This window comes from Phoca vitulina, unplaced genomic scaffold (genome assembly GCF_004348235.1).
Source record: "Phoca vitulina isolate PV1807 unplaced genomic scaffold, GSC_HSeal_1.0 scaffold4, whole genome shotgun sequence".
In the NCBI taxonomy this organism is placed as follows: Eukaryota; Metazoa; Chordata; class Mammalia; order Carnivora; family Phocidae; genus Phoca; species Phoca vitulina.
Window position 1 is genome coordinate 52016570 of NW_022589707.1, and position 18014 is coordinate 52034583.

The following is an 18014-nucleotide window of genomic DNA, read 5'->3' on the forward strand; positions in this document are numbered from 1 at the left end:
GATGTAAATAGTTACAATACTTACTCTCAGCCAAATATCAGATTATACTGTCTAGAGCACAATAAACTGACAAGCTCAGTTATTTTCTCTCAGAAGCACATTTGTCTTCGTTGCAATCCTGATTTAGAAAAATCAAAATGGCTGGCACTCTCCGAAATGCTCTCAGAGACTACTTCACCATAGAGGCTTCTCAGCCTCTTCTCAGTCCTCCCTAGTATCTGAACACCTATGACAGCCATAGGTTGCCTTTGGGTTTTGGATGCTGGAGTCTGACCTTGGCTCTGTGCTGTATAACATTCGAGCAAAAATTATTGGCCCCTTACTAGCCCTTCCTAAAAATAGTGGTTCTTACAGATCCCTGAGCCTGTGACTCTCTACACCTAGTTGCCCATTATGCCTGGGTTATAAATGCAGCATCCCTCAAGCTCAACACCTCTACGGAGGCTTCCTTGATATAGGACAGAACCAAACCTGGGCCTTCTGGCACATTTTACCTGGAAGAGGGTGTGTAGTCTCTCCTGTTCTCAGTCCCTTGCCAGAGCCAGGATACTGGATAAGGTTGCCATTCTCCCAGACAACTTAGCCACGTGAGACTCCCTTGGGATCAAGTGAATGAAGCTGTGGGAGTTCATAAACTATATGGATGGCATTGCCACCATCAAAAGGATGGAGCTCACAGTTGTATGGTGTCGCTTTCTATCCCATAGCTGGTGTGTCCCAGATAAAGTATACTGCCCCAGAGTCCGCAAATTTGCCACACTTCAGACACGCATCTTAGTACTGGATGTCCTGGTCAGCAAAATACCTTATCTATACATTTTTTTTTTAATAAATTTTTGAATCATTGCCTAAGAGTCATCCCCTCTGTTTAGGGTAAAAAACTCTATGAATCCCTTATCTCACAGATACCCAAAATATAAATCAAAGTCACATGTATTTCTATATATTCTGAGGCTACAATATAAGGCCTCATCAAAATACTCCGTATCCCCTTTGGATTTTCAGAACTTTCTCAGAATGCACAATACAGACCTACCTCATTTTACTGTGTTCGCTTTATTGTACTTTAATATATTACATTTATTTATTTATGTATTTATTTAGAAGATCTGTGGCAACCCAGTGTCAAGCAAGTCTATCATAGCTATTTTTCCAGCAGCATTTGCTCAGTTCATGTCTCTGTCACATTTTGGTAATTCTCACATGTCAAACTTTGCCATCATTGACATTAATATCTTTGACGTTACTATTGAAATTGTTTTGGTGTGCCACAAACCACACCCATATAAGGTGGCAAATTTAATCAGCAAATGTGTGTGTTCTGACTATTCCACTGACTCTCCATTCCCCCATCTCTCTGCCTCTCTCTGGCCTCCCTATTCCCTGAGACATAACAATAGGGAAATTAGGCCAATTATTAACCCTACAATGGCCTCTAAGTGTTGAAGTGAAAGGAAGAGTCAATCCATGTGGCAAACTTTATTGCTGCCTTATTTTAAGAAATTGCCACAGCCATTCCATCCTTCATCAACCACCACCCTGATTAGTCAGCAGCCATCAACATCAAGTCAAAACCCTCCACCAGCACAAAGATTACAACTTGCTGAAAGCTCAGATGAGAATTAGCCTTTTAAGCAATAAAGCATTTTTAATTAAAGTATATACAGTGTTTTTAGACATAATGTTATTATACACTTAACAGACTATGGTAGAGTATAAACATAACTTTTTTTTTTTAAGATTTTTATTTATTTATTTGTCAGAGAGAGAACACAAGGAGGGGGAGCAGCAGGCAGAGGGAGAAGGAGAAGCAGGCTTCCTGTTGAGCAGGGAGCCCAATGTGGGGCTAGATCCCAGGACCCTGGGATCATGACCTGAGCCGAAGGCAGCCACTTAATGACTCAGCCACCCAGGCTCCCCTAAACATAACTTTTATATGCACTGGGAAACCAAAAAATTCATTTGACTTTGCTTTATTGTGATACTTGCTTTATTGCTATGGTCTGGAACCAAATTTGCAATTATCTCCAAGGTATGCTTATATAGGGTACTTGGAGAAAGCATTCAATAAAACTCATTTCCCCAGGAGGAGGTCCCAGACAGTTGGTTTAATTGAGAGGCCTAATGGGCACCTCAAAGAACTCTCCTTTCAGTTACAAAATAAACCACTAAATGGTGTCTATCTTGTCCCTGGCATTAATCTCTCTTAACTCAAGGCCCTTTAGCCAACTCACACCACACACCAACTTAAAAAAAAAAACCTTCCTATAGACCTTTCCTATACTTTTTTTTTTTTTTTTAAGATTTTATTTATTTGACAGAGAGAGACACAGCGAGAGAGGGAACACAAGCGGGGGAGTGGGAGAGGGAGAAGCAGGCTTCCCACCGAGCAGGGAGCCCGATGCGGGGCTCGATCCCAGGACCCTGGGACCATGACCTGAGCTGAAGTCAGACGCTTAACAACTGAGCCACCCAGGCACCCTGATCTTTCCTATACTTAAAGGTAAAATATGTCTGACCTACATGTATATAAACAAACCTTATATATGAAGCTCTTTAATAGTGTCTCCTCCTATATTTATGGATTTTAAATTCTGCCCCCATCCCATAGAGTTGGAGGCCAGATCTAGGGTACATACTCTCCTGGGACCCATTAATCATAGGTTGTCCCATGGACCAGGACCCTGCCCATCTGACATAGGATTCTTTTGAGCCTCAATTTCCACTCCTCTAAAAATCTTGGTCAATATTCAGGTTATAAGGGGTGGATACTTAATTCCTGCAATACTTCTGATTCCCTCCAGAAAATTAAAATTACTTTTTCAGGGCCATTCTAATAGACAGTGTAGACTAATAAAAGGGAGATAGAAAACTAGACTTAGTAAATAAAATAAAAATGACACTCAGAGAATATAAAATCAACACTATATCCCATAATGATACAATCAGACAATCCCTCATTGGTAATAATCAAGCCAGAGGAAAGTCAACATCAGACAACAAAGATCTGTGAAGTGCAGCTACACACCATTCTGTTAACTGTTGGTCTCATTGCTGTTGGTCTGGATGCTTTCATTGGTTTGCAATTCAGTCTCAAACCGTATAAGTAAGCCATTGTTTCATCCGAACTTGGTGGATGCTGAAGACAAAATCCGAAGTCTTCACTGGCTTGTCCATCACCAACCAAACCAACTAAGGTGAAGAGTCCATGCTAATTGGCTAAATCGGAGACCTGACTACAGGATAATGCTGAAGCTCCAAATGCAGCCACAGATATTTTAATTGACAAATATGATATCCTATTAACAACATGCACCTAAACCAGGTCATATGATTTAAAACCTATCCGCAGTAGAATCTCCTTCATCACCCATCTCAATCAAACTTTAAACACTTAATTAAAGATTTAATTGTGCCAGTCAGTTTCTGGTACTTTAGTCCAATTATGGCAACATCCTTGATGATGAAGCATCGTCTTTGCTGGCTGTGTACCCACAAAGCATTGACCTAAAAGATATTTATAAGTGAGGCTTTCAAGCCCAACATTGCCTTCAGATTTTAGAGACAGCTACAAGAGACTCAGCCTTGCTATAAAACCATAGAGCCACCAAAACAAGGCCCATATCAATGCAAATGGGTACCCACTTAAAAAGGATACCCCAGTCCCATATCCAAACCACATTGCCCTAGCTCAGGAGTTTGCTCTTGGAGAAGACGTCACCTCAGATGACATCGCATGGCACAAAGACCTCACCATTGGAAAAGGTTTTGCACCCTGTGCCAGAGACAATTTCTCCCCAGACACAGAGACCATCATACTAGCAACACCCATGGGTTGCCTCTCCTGTCTCCTAAAATGATGATAACTTGGACATGGAACATTTATTGCTTTTTAAATTATTATTAGAGATTGTATTATGTTTCCAATGTTGCTGGTGTGTTCCTTACTCTATAGTTTTATACCTAAAGGTAGATCTTATAGAGATTACTACTATCTGTGCTATTCTAAAGATTAATGCGTATTATTGACCCCCCCAGGAGGTAACTGCCTCACCCTTTGAGTGGACCTCCTACTGCCCAGAGCCTTCTCCTACATACCCCCCTCCATCCAGCCTGCCACTACAACCTCTCATGCACTATGACCACCCCTTTACTTAGTTACAAACAAATACCATTAACCTTTACACATATTTTACTAAACTATCAGTTTATAACCTCCAAAAACAAAATTATGTACCTACCATCTTGACTCAAGGAATACACCAAGATATTATTATTGTAAAAATATATAATTTATACTTTTTTTTTTTTAAGATTTTATTTATTTATTTGACAGAGAGAGAGTTAGCAAGAGCAGGAACACAAGCAGGGGGAGCGGGAGAGGGAGAAGCAGGCTTCCTGCCGAGCAGGGAGCCCGATGTGGGACTCGATCCCAGGACCCTGGGATCATGACCTGAGCTGAAGGCAGACGCTTAACGACTGAGCCACCCAGGTACCCTATAATTTATACTTTAACATACTTTACAATTCCACCATGATATTCTTAGAGACCCAAAAATTTCAGATCTGTTCTTGCCATATAAACAGAAAATTTGGTTACAGGTTGACCTACATATATTTCTATTTCCCTCCCTTTGACTCTCATTAAATAATGTTTTTCTACATAGTTTAGGGGAACATATACCCTCTTCTCTAAAACTCCTGCTTACTGCTTAAGCTCCTAGAATTCTCCAAATAATTGAGGTCAAAACTCATGTTAAGATAACATGAAGTCAATTGTATTGCAATTTTGTTTTGTTTTGTTTTTGTACTATCTTGACTCTGTCTTGAGGACCTGGCTTAAAGCTGGTCAGTTCTTCTTGAATAGCTGAGCAAGCCCAAACCCCAACTACTTCCCTTATCAGGCTCTCACATTCAGGACCACCATCATCCACCCTAATTGTTTCAGGGCGAGGAACCAGACAACTAGGAACAGCCCCTATGGCCTGAGACTGAAAAATCATTCAAATTAATGAATCCACAAGGAGTCCTCTAAACCAAGCTAATGCCACCCCTCTCCCACTATAGCAACAGTTTACTATTATCTTATGAGAGGTGGGGAGGGAAATTTTTGTGTAGCCCTGCCTGGCAGCCATCTCTCCCTTGGAGCTCTAAATAACAGAGTTCTGCCTTACATCTATCTATTCAAGTGTCAGCATGTTGTATCCCACCATCAAAAAAGTCTTTAAGTCTTAGAAAACATGTAGTTTTTTTTTTCTTTCATTCTAAAGCAATTTCAGGAATGTTCCACCTTATTCTGAAGTTTTCTAAATTCTTAGAATTGCCCCAAAGCAAAAAAAGTCACATCATTTTAAAAAAAATTAGATAATACATTTTTGCCTTAAGTAAAGCCTTGTTACCTAAATATCAGAACCTAAATGTTGAAAGAAGATTAAACTTTTATAGGCATTGATTCATCATAAACTTTTTTGTCTTAATATTTCTTCTGTCCTTCATTCAAATCAATTTTATCTGTTTCTTTTATCTTAGTTTCTTTGAGTTGTTGGTATTCTAGAATAAACTCTTCAATATAGGAGCTACTAGTCAAAATTAGGTAAAATTTAAACATTTAAAAAATAATTAAAACTAATTTTTTAATTAAATAAAATTGAAAATCCATTTCTAAGTCGTAGTAGCCACATTTCACAGTCTCAGTAGGCACAGGTAACTAGGTCTGACTGGAGGTCCATACAGGAGGACATCTTCAAAACAGAAAGCCCTTTCAGACAGCTCTCTTCTACAATACAAGTGCCTATTAATTATCTCATCTACTTTCAGCATTATTTATAGGAATAGTTTTGTAGGATCTATCAGAAATTTTGGGTGACTATTTGTTAACTGAAGAATAAAATAGGGTAGTCTGGGAGAAAAAGTATGACAGAAAGTAAGAAGCAAAACATGCAGTAAAGAAAACCCATTTTGGGGCACCTGTCTGGCTTAGTCAGTAGAGCATGTGACTCTTGATCTTAGGTTTTTGAGTTCAAGCCCCACATAGGGTGTGGAGATGACTTAAAAATAAAATTAAAAAAAAAACATTTTTAAGCTAAAGAAAACAGATCTATACCAATTATGACAAAGGATTCTATGCAATCTTGATATTTCTGTTAGTCTCTGTCTCTTTCTTTCTCTCTGTTAACCAGAAATAGTTTGTTATCTTGGATTTGATCTCTACTCTTCTGGGTGGTAAATGTTTTCTTTAACATGGGTTCAGTAATATGAAACAAAAATGAAGCATATGCTCTTTCACAACACTGGGAAGACTTCTCTGATAAGATGGTTAGGCTTCTAGACAGAGCACATGCACAATGTAAAAGATTATGCATTCTTTAGGACTGTACTTTCTAGCAAGTCTTGCTGAATGGAAGTATGCTTACTTTCCCAAGGGTATATGCATTGTATCAGGACATATTCATTTCAATTCAGCAAACTACATGCTTATTTACAACCTATGAGAATCAATGTTCAACACTGGTACTGATATTTAAGTAGCCTGAACATGTATCTGAAAATTAAGATGGTATACCACATATCATGCTTGAGATTAAGCCTTGATAAATTAACATCTTTATAAGATGCAAATTATTTGATCTGCTCTCCAGAGCAACAGAATACGGTCATCATTATCAGTTGGTTTTATATATCCTCGGTGTGTATGTATCTGTGTTTTTGTCTTTGGCAAACCTTGACACTCTTGACATTTGAGGTATTTGAGACTGTGTAAATCTTTGTTATGTGGGACATCTTATGCATTGTAGAATGTTTAGCAGCAATCCATGGCCTCCAACCACTAGGTACCAGTAGCACTTCCTCATGTGCAGTTGTGACAAACAACTGTGTCTCCAGATATTGGCAAAAATCTCCTGGGGATAAAATAGCCTGTATTTGGGAAGCACCGGTCTATGATAATTTATCAGTTGAGATTGCAAAGACACTAATAATGACTAAACTTAAATGAAGCAACAAAAATATACATTTTATTAAACAATATAAATGTGTTCATATATATGTTCCTGTAGATGTAAATACGACATATAAACATGCTACTGACAGCATGCATTCAATAGGGCTTTTGGTCTCCAATCCCACACTAAAGCAGTCTGAGATGGTATGGCATAAAGTAAATATTCAGAACTTCAAATGTCAACTCAGTGACTTGTGAAAATTTCCTAAATGGAAATAAAATCCTTTATTAATAATACTGAATCAAAATCAGCTCCATGAAAGCTGTTGTTGGGGAGGAAGTCATACTTCTTCTACCCTTGTAGGTTCTTTGGCTGATCTAGTAATCAAATGAATGTAAAACAGATCAGCGGAAGAATAAATTCAATGATCTATGTGCAGGTGTCTCATAAGGATATGACACTGAAGGATAAGCTGGGCAGTTGAGGATTATATGCCATCTTGAGCTAAGCAATGAGAAAGGGGCCTGGGGCTTTCAAGGGGAGGAGGGTGTTTAGTACCCATGACAAAGGCAGTTTGGGGAGACTTGTTCTCAACCCATCTTAATTAATAGAGCCCTGAGTAAGCACATTATTTTTTTAATCAACTAAAAGATAGTCCTTTCAATGCAGACAGGTCATTATGTTTGATGCCATCTAAGTCGCTGTTTTTTTTTTTTTTTTTTAAAGATTTTATTTCTTTAATTGACAGAGAGAGAGAGACAGCGAGAGAGGGAACACGAGCAGGGGGAGTGGGAGTGGGAGAGGGAGAAGCAGGCTTCCCGCCGAGCAGGGAGCCCGATGCGGGGCTCGATCCCAGGACCCTGGGACCATGACCTGAGCCAAAGGCAGACGCTTAACCGACTGAGCCACCCAGGTGCCCCTAAGTCGCTGTTTTTGAAGTAAAATTACAGGGGTGACAAAGTAGCAATGCTACTTCTCAGAGTCTAACTGATGAGAATGATAAATGAAGCAAATCTCTGACTGAAAGTTATCTGGTTGTGTTTTTCATAGTTTATCCTCCACAAACTGATAGATTTTACACAAATCAGGAGGTTCTACTGTGCCCAGAGAGGCTTTATTTTAATTAGAATTAATTACTTTTGGATAAGGAATTGATGACTGGCCCGACTGACAGATTCATGAAGGACGTTAAGGTCTTCTCAAAATGAGGCTGCATAGTCAATTACAGTGACATGTTTCCTGGATTGGAGGAGGGAGTAATTTTCTTCCAAATTTCAGCATGGGATCCCTTACTGGTCAACATCTGTGGTTCTTTATGAATTATTTTAAAAATAAATCCTGTGATCTTGTAGAAAAAGCTCAATTATTATATCATAGTTTGGTATTAAAATAATTTATTTATTAAAAGAAGAGGTTTTAAATATACAAAAGTAACCTTTTCATGTATACATTTTTCATTTTTAATGAGCCAGTGACCTAAAAATGGGGATTCTCTGTCCATCTCTAAGATGTTCTGACAATGTTGTTCTCATTGCTTATTGTGATGTCAGTCTTCAAAGCAATGGAGTAAGTGGTAATTGAACCACTACGTGTAACATCTGAAGTTTCAGTAACATCCCTTTGGCATGAAAGGTGATGCCTGAAAGTGTTTTGCCAAGACTGTGAGGGATGGAATCCAGAATTCAGGACTATCACCACCATATCACTCTTGGAGTCCAAAAAAATTAAAAAGGATTTAACAAAATAATTAAACTGAGCTCATGACTTGAGGAGCTTTTGTATTTGGCAAAGGCACTTGAGAGCAGAATCTTCCTTAGCAACCAGTTAATCATGATCTCTTGGCTATGTTCATCATCATTCATTCAGACACTTATGTTTATATCTACATTTCACAGATACATATATCCATAAGTTAGTTTTTATTTTTGCATGCTTTACTTAAGTAAAATCCATTTACCTGTAATATATTAATGGTACATTTTACAGCATTTTGAAATATAAAATGCACCAGGAATCAGCACTGATATTTTTCTCAGATAAATCTCTGCAGTGATTACCATGAAATACATTGATGTCACTATCACTATGACAACATTATGACAAGAACTAGTCACTCTAAGGCTACCTAGTAAAGGGAACTGTCATCTGTATTTCTGAATAAAATATAACACATATTAGGACCTCTGCTTTCTTATATAAATTTGTACCTTGATGGTTAGGGAATGTTGAATCACAATTGGATGAAGAAACAATTCATGTTTATGTCTCTCTAAAGGTAAGATTTGAATATTTGAAGAATGTATACTTTAACTTTTCAGTCAGTTAAAAAGAAAGCAATTTTTTGATCATTAGAAGCTACTATTTGATGTAATAAATGACCTTTTTACATGCTTTGTTATATTTTTGCATTTAAAAAAGCACAATGCAGTGATATCAACAAATAGTCTAAATAGGTGAACTTTGGGATGGATTTGAAGGTTTTTTTGTATGAAGCAATATAGAATCAATCTTTCTACTTTCATGATATTGCATGATTTTTAATTTTCAGCTTCTTGTGATAGAAGTGAGTCACCCTTCTGTACTGTTCCATTTTTCATTAAGCAAGAATTCAAAATCATTTTTTCATTGTTAACTTTAAAAATAACTTGACTCTCATGTGTTCTCTGTCCCCCTCCCCCAGGGATGTCCTATAGAAAATAAATGAAGGCGTACTAGAACCTTAGGAAGAAAATATTAGTCATCACAAACACCATTCATCTAGAAATGCACTGCTGCCAATATTTGTGGATCGTTTATGCTCAATTTTGTACTTGTTTTAGTTTGTACAGTAGAGTGTCAGCATTCTGACATTTGCTGTTTAGAGAACTGCATCACCACATGATATGACATGGAACAGTTGACAAATGGCAATTTTCCCAGTAATGTTTGCCTTTTTATTTGATTTGAGCCAAATCTGAAACTCTTTAGAAGAATTCCTTCCTTATAAGATTTTGTAGATTTATAAAAAGAAAAACAAAGGTATAATCTGTCTTGATTTTAAAAGCCTACTTTTTATTTTGAGCAATTAAGAAATATGACTATTAGACATCATATATAAATATGGGCTATAATCATAGAGATGGACAACATATTCAATTATAACTTCTTCACTGCAAAATTCTTAATGAACTTGATTGGAGAGGCTATTTCTTTTTTTGTAATGATCATTTGGTGCTAGAGACACTGAAAGAAAAGCAGAAACATTCTTGGTGCAGGGTGTGCTATTCCGAGTATATTATCTGATGCAAAAACTCAAGTATGTCTTTTGTGTTGCTCAAGTATCTATTTAGAACAACTGAGAAAAACTAACAATTCTAAAAAGTTGAAGGTGGATAATGTTTATTATAAGCAGCTTGAAGTTTTTCTGTGAAATATGATTAACTTAATATTCAGTTGGTATTTTGTTGCCTCAATCTCTATTAGAATTCAGAGGTACATGTTCTGATTATACTATTTTTAACTAAATGATTTTTGTTTTTCTAATTATATTGACGATAGATGTGTTATACACCTTATAAACAAAGAAAAACATTTTCATTTCAATGGAAGACATTTTGAATATGCCTCAGTAGCATTTTAAGCAAAAAGTGAACATAGATAAGCATAGATATAAAGAGGAGAAATACAATAAAAAATCTGTTGGTTATTTAGAAACTTCAAGGGGAGAGGATTCCAACTTGTATCTTAATGAAAAAACTTCAAAACTGATTGCTTTAAGAGATTTGTTTTCATGAGGCATGATTCCCTTGCAAATTGTAGTTTCTATTTTAAAATAAGCCTTTAGCAGAGCATATTGCATATCACTAAAAAAATCTGCTCGACACCATCCATCTAACCTATTTTTACCATATAATAAGACAAGCATTAGATTTCCTATATCCTATATAAAGTTAACCCACTTTCTAACCCCCCCATTACCACCACACGTACACAGACATACACTCATGTGCTTTTGTGTTTATTTTTCTCTGTAATTCAAATGAAATGTTTCACCATATTTTTATTTTTTACATCTCTCCTTTAAAATTCTTGCAGAAGCAAACAAATTTAAAACTCAATTCCCTAAAAACAACTTTTTATTTGAAGATTAAAAACAGTCAATTTTTTTCATCTTTCAGACAACTAGGACATCAAAATCATATTCTTACCAAAGGAGTTCAAATCTTAAGAAATAGTTCAGATCTAATAGACTATTAGTCAGATGTTAAGTTAATCACTTTAATGTGATGATTACTCCCTCATCTAGTGTTTTGAATTAACTTGAGTTCAGTGATTTTATAGCAATCAGAAATAGAAGGCAGCAAGGTAATCTTTTTTTTTTCTTTTGGATTTAAAAAGCAAATGTTTTTGTTAATTGGTTTGGAAATAAATAAAAATTGCTGCTTATGAATGTAGGACAAAAGGACAGCGAAATCTCGGTGTTATACATGGAGTCCGAGTTATTCTAGTTTGTCAGTGTAAGTTACATGAGATAGCTTTTATAGTGCATAGGGAATTCTGACATTTCAAAAGGTATTTAATCTAAAATGGAAAACTTTTTCTGGTATGTATATTGAAGTTAGAGTATATACCAAGCCTTAGTTTATTTGCAATTCACGGTAAAAATGGCATTTGTGAATGTAATGGCAGGGATCCTAGACACTGAATTTTATCATATTCAGATCGCAAGGCAAAGTAGCCTGTCATTATTTTACTGAAGCAATATCATCTTGATTTGCCTTAAAATTATACTTAGTATTCTTTTATAAGCAAATTTAGGTAAGACTGTGACTTTAAAAAAATTTAAAGGTTTTCATCAACCCAAGAATTTTTACTCAGACAGTATTGAATTTGATAAGTTTAATGTTAATGAACTTAATATCTTTTCTTTCTTTTTCCTGAATAAACCTAATTGGTTTCACAAATGTTTGTTTTAAATTCAGGTGATTCTGTCTTACAGTTAAGATATGGAAAATAAGCTAGATATTTTTACTCAGCTACAAATCTTAAACCAAGTAACCATTTAAAAAGTACTATATTTGGGGCGCCTGGGTGGCTCAGTCGTTAAGCGTCTGCCTTCGGCTCAGGTCAGGATCCCGGGGTCTTGGGATCGAGCCCCGCATCAAGCCCTGCATCGGGCTCCTTGCTCAGCAGGAAGCCTGCTTCTCCCTCTCGCACTCCCCCTGCTTGTGTTCCCTCTCTCACTGTGTCTCTCTCTGTCAAATAAATAAAATCTTAAAAACATAATAATAACAAAAAATAAAAATAAAAATAAAAAGTACTATATTTAGTATGAAGAGATGTCCTGTGGCCAGTTTTCAGCCAAAAATATACCACAAGCTTTTTGTTAGTATTACGCAGAAGTGAGAAAGAAGGTGGGAAACTTTATATTCTTCAATATAAATGAGATTCCCCCCCCCCCATTATCTCAGAGCTCAGCAAACATAGGGACACCTTGGAATATATTTATTTATGATTGCATTTTTTTCATGAGCCCAGGCATTCTCCAGCCTCTGAAATACACAGGCCTTATTTACTTGCTCTCACCATCTGTCAGGAAATATTTTGAGTTGAACAGAAGCAGCAAAAGAATAATCCCACCTGCAGATGCTGTTCAACTGAAAAATTAATCCCAACAACTGAAATCATCATTTAGGGAGCATGGGTTTATATTTCTTTTCATGGTGATACAATAGTTTACTTAATTTGACTCCTTGGGATAAGGAAAGAAAATGCTAATTATTTTTCATTCAGATTTGCATTTAAAACTTCACTTTAGGGTTTTACACAAAAATGGTTCAAGAGCCCTGTGACACCTCTACCCCCTGCCCCATATTCTATGCCATCCTAGCATATGTGGTTGGTCTGCACTCCAGACAGTTCCACAAACGGTCTTCATAGCAGGGGGAGTTTAGGACTACCTTTTGGAAGAGAGAGTCTAGGAATTCTACACAGTATGTTATCAACAAGATTTGTATCCCTGTTAAAACCAGATCAAATAAAAATATAGCCTTTCAAGGGGGGGCAAATTACAAAAAGACAATCATGCAACTTTGGGGAATATGCTGGAAAATTTGGGGGACAACTTCACCTGCTTTGTGTGTGTGTGTGTGTGTCATTGATGAAATGATGTACATTTTAAGGATGATTTCTATCTATTTGCCTTTTTCTCCTCCGAATCATTCATTCATTTCCTTTTTCCTTTGTGTCAATTATTTTTTTTCTTTTATTCATTCAGCTAACATTTAGTGAATATTGTAGCATTATGAGCCACTTTATTTTTTACTTTATTGGCCAGACTTTTTCCTACCTCTAGACTTTACATTTTCCTATTATCCTCTTTGATTTCTTCAATGCATTTATCACTGCTGAGACCATTTTACTTGTTTTTTTTTTTTTTTGCTACATTGTCTGTTTCCCTCTCATCACTTGATAAGCTTCCTAAGGAAAAAAATTCTATGTGTCGTTCAATGCTGAATTTCCCAGATCTCGGGGCTTGCCTGGCATCTAGTGTTGATAATAAATGCCAGTAATAATAATAATAATAATAATCAATAGCAGCTAACTTTTGCTAAAATTTTAAAATGTTTGTTCAATGAATGAAAGAATGAATGACTGAAGTCATACTATAGGATTCATCAAGATTAGTGAGGCCCGAATTATGTTACTGTACTTAATGACCTATTGCCTTCATAAATCTTCACTTTCAAATAACCCAGTTTCCTAAAGTCAGAGAGTGATAATAAAGTCACTCTTTATTATCCTCCAGGCACACTTGGGTTTGATAGGAATTAGAATGACATTTTTTTGTGGTATCTTGATAAAGTATTAAATGAATATTCACTTAAGATCTTAAAGTAGTAAATGGATATTTGCTTGAGTCCTGGGCCCCTAATTGTTCCTACATTTGCTTATGATACAAGAATCCTTAAGGAGAGGGGCACCTGGATGGGTCAGTTGATTGGGCGTCCAACTGTTGGTTTCGATCCAGGTCATGATCTCAGGGACGTAGGTTGTGCCCTCCAGTGGGCTCTGCACTCAGCAGGGAATCTGCTTCAGGTTCTCTTCCTCTGACCCTTCACCACTCTCTCTCTCCCTCTTTCAAATAAATAGATAAATCTTTTAAAAAAAGAAAAGAATCCTTAAGGAGAACTGATGGTAACACCAAGATTCTACCATTGGTTTGTCTCTGACATCATCTGCTTCTGGCCTAGTTGCGGGTGGTGGTGTTTTTGTTAACTCTTGTACAAATGGCATAACATGGTACAGGGCAGTGAAAAGTTTAGGTGAGCAATGAATAGTCAAATTAACTTTGACAGGTTGAAAACAAGTGAAAATAAAGATCTAGAATTTTACAAATATTAATGGGAAATCTTGTATTTAGGTTTAAAAAGTAGTTAATATATAATAAGAAAATTCCCAGAATAATGGTGTTAGTGTGAAAACAGAACACATCCCATTCTTTGAATGATGCAAATGTATGGTGAATATGCTAAAAATATGAAATCTCATGTGCTTTGATAAACATATATGCTCAAATAAAGGATACCATGCTCTGTATTTTAAGATTGACACTAAAAATTTACTTCCATTTGAGCAGGGTCAATTTAATTTATTCCCTGCTTTTCCAGAGCGATGAGGCCTGAACTTTGCCACAGGAAATGTCTGGGTCGAGAATGAATAGCTGTCTCTCATTCAGTTGTAGAGAGAATCTGTGCAATGGATGGTACAAAGGGGTGGATGATATGTTCTTTCCATATCTGAGATTTGATTATGGGGTAAATTATTCAAGGCCAAAAAACAAACAAACAAAGAAAAAAAACCCTCAGAAAAGTGAAAGGGAAAAGACAGTTAAGATCTTTCTTTCCAGTCATCAAAAGTAGAATATATTATTTTTTATAAAGAGCTCTCTTGAGAACCTGTGATTTTAATTTTACCTGCTATCTAGAAAAGATCTAAAAATGGGTAATTTATTATCACAGATTTTTTTCACTGTGATAACAGCAGTACTGCATTTAGCTTGATTCATTTAGCCACACACACAAACACAATAAATCAAAAATCTATCAAGTAAAATGTTCTAAAGCCTAAAGTTAAGAACTCTTTTTTAAATTATTCATGCTCTAATTGTTGCTTATCAACTAAAAGCAAGCTTGTTATATATATAATGTTTCTTGGCTAATATGACAGTAAAATCAATGGAAGATTGTTTTTATCATCCTAATACTTCAGTGTTTAGTGGGGGAAAAAGAAGGGAGAAAAAAGGATCAAACTTGTCTAAGATAGAAAGATATGAGGAAGATAATATAAATATGTATGACTTCTCTGCTACCAGTAACATTAAGCAGAAAATGATCAAAGGTATTTCAGTTTGGAATTTCTCTAATATGTGGAATGTGGCTGAAAGGGCTACCACACTCCTCTCCATGGCTTTGTCAGAAAGAGGAATATTTACTGATCCCTAGCAATTATTAGAGTAGGTTATTGCTTTGGACTAGACTTAGATCTCTTTTTTCTCTCTATCTCTATTTTTCTTTCTCCATTTCCTTAATACCTTTTGCTCTAATTATTCTTCTGGCTAAAATTCTCCAGTGGAATTCATTAGTCTTATATACTTTACTGACTTTTTTTTTTTTTTTTTTTTAAGATTTTATTTATTTATTTGACAGAGAGACACACAGCGAGAGAGGGAACACAAGCAGGGGGAAGGTCAGAGGGAGAAGCAGGCTTCCCGCTGAGCAGGGAGCCCGATGCGGGGCTCGATCCCAGGACCCTGGGACCATGACCTGAGCCGAAGGCAGACGCTTAACGACTGAGCCACCCAGGCGCCCCTACTTTACTGACTTTTAAACAAGATTGTTCATTAGTATTTTAAACAAGATTGTTCACTAGCCAGGATAATTCAAATCGTTTAAGGTCTACAGTTACATTTGTCCTAAAAATCGAATCTGAAATTATGTCAAAGAATTTTTTTAAATTTTGTTTTTAATTATGAAAGACATTCTCCTTGAAAGAGACAACCATTTACTTATAAAGCTAGAAAGCATTTTTTGTTTGGGGTGTGCTGTGGATGAAATACAGAGTTTGCTTACATTATGTAGGAGTTTTAAAAATCCTCTTAGATTTTTCCCTAGCATATCCGGATTGATTTTTTCATTTAAAATTTTTCATGTAAAAAAAATCTGCAGCTAACCAGCTGAAGTTTCAATCTAAAAATAAAATTAATATTAATTCAGTAGTTTAACTGAACCAATAACTGCCATCAGGCCTATCACCAAATAAGGTTAATTTCAAATAACTGGCTCATTGTAAAGGTTTGCATGCTATGTAAAATGAATAAAACATGTCAGACTCTATTGTAAAATATACGATTTGTGCATATTACCTCCTTAAGATGAAATTTTAAAGAGTTTTAGTTGTTAGGAATCATCTGTCATTTTATATTTAACTTTCTACAATGTGGTTTTTACAAAGTATATTTTAACAATTTTTTTTTCTTAGTAATCAAATGGAAGTATTTCCTTCTCAAATTCTCAGTTGTTTGTCTTTACAACATCTCTACACTTGAGTTGACAAAAAAATAAAATTAACAATTAGTTAGACTGCCTAAGGTAGTCATGGAATGGAGCCAAGGAAAAACTCCAGCTAGATCTCTCATGTGGTCCGTCTGTTGTAGTAGAAGCAGCATAAGCTCAGGAAGTAAACAACGATGATTGAATATCCATTTTAAAAAGTCTACTATTCTGGGGTGCCTGGGTGGCTCAGTCGTTAAGCGTCTGCCTTCGGCTCAGGTCATGATCCCAGGGTACTGGGATCGAGCCCCACATCGAGCCCCGCATCGGGCTCCCTGCTAAGCAAGGAGCCTGCTTCTTCCTCTCCCTCTGCTGCTCCCCCTGCTTGTGTTCTCTCTCTCACTGTCAAATAAATAAATAAAATCTTTAAAAAATAATAAAGTAAAATAAAAAGTCTACTATTCCTATTTAATTAGGATTTTTCCTTGAATAAGGAAAATGATGTCAATCCATTCTGATACTACCAACATGAATCACTAAAAAGTCATTTAGCAAACTTTGCTATGTTTTCAATGCTGTGCTATGTGAAATATAAAAAAGCCTTTTAAAACTTAGTTCATCTATCAAGGCACTATGTGTCTAATTATGGAGACAAGTTTAAAAGCGAAATTGTACTTACACATTCACTCATAGGAAATAAGAGAAGAAAATGATTAGTATGGGCTGTTGTAGTAAAATCACCATGCAAGAAAGACTCCAGCCAGGCCTTAAGAATTTGGGAGGATATGGTTTTGTTGACAGAAGAATGAAAGACATTATCATGATGGGAGAATATATAATGGGAAGTATGGAGTCAGGAGTATTACAGAGAGAGAAGAGAATGGCCATTTTGTTGTGTGCCCAATATGTGTGAGTTGGAAATGGTTCTCAATGGGTAGGAGTGCCGCCAAGTAATGGAAAGCTTTGGAAAATCAAATATGTGATTTTAGAACTGATAAGAATGTTTTTCCATAATGTTGTATATTTTTCTGATGTTGGGCCTGTAAATTTTAACAGGGCATGAATGATGGTGTTAATGTTGTTGTCACTCAGTCCTATTTCATTCTTCTATATGTTGAGCCAAATTATAAATTTACTAATGAATGTAAGTTTAGTCATCTTGAGTTGATAACCAAGGGGTATCTACCATATGATGAATACAAACCACAATTAATCCACAATGAAGAGACAAGTGTTTTTGTTTCGTTTTATTTAGCGTCTTTTAAAATTTGTACCACAGTTTTCTGACAAATCATGTTATAAAGGATGCTCAGGTTTTTTTTTTATATACATTTTATTATTTTTTTTATTATGTTATGTTAATCACCATACATTACCTCATTAGTTTTTGATGTAGTGATCCATGATTCATTGTTTGCATATGACACCCAGTGCTCCATGCAGAGCGTGCCCTCTTTAATACCCGTTACCAGGCTAACCCATCCCCCCACCCCCCTCCCCTCTAGAACCCTCAGTTTGTTTTTCAGAGTCCATAGTCTCTCAT

At 36.2% G+C, this 18014-nt stretch overlaps 1 protein-coding gene across 1 annotated transcript in view; it reads left to right on the forward strand.

Annotated features, from left to right (window-relative positions):
• Positions 1 to 9160: 9160 nt before the first annotated feature.
• DGKB (diacylglycerol kinase beta) overlaps positions 9161 to 18014 on the forward strand; it is a 794581-nt gene continuing 785727 nt past the window's right edge. The window contains exon 1 of the mRNA XM_032402009.1: positions 9161 to 9216. The gene's annotated coding sequence lies outside the window, so the exon portion shown is untranslated. The remainder of the gene's footprint in view (positions 9217 to 18014) is intronic.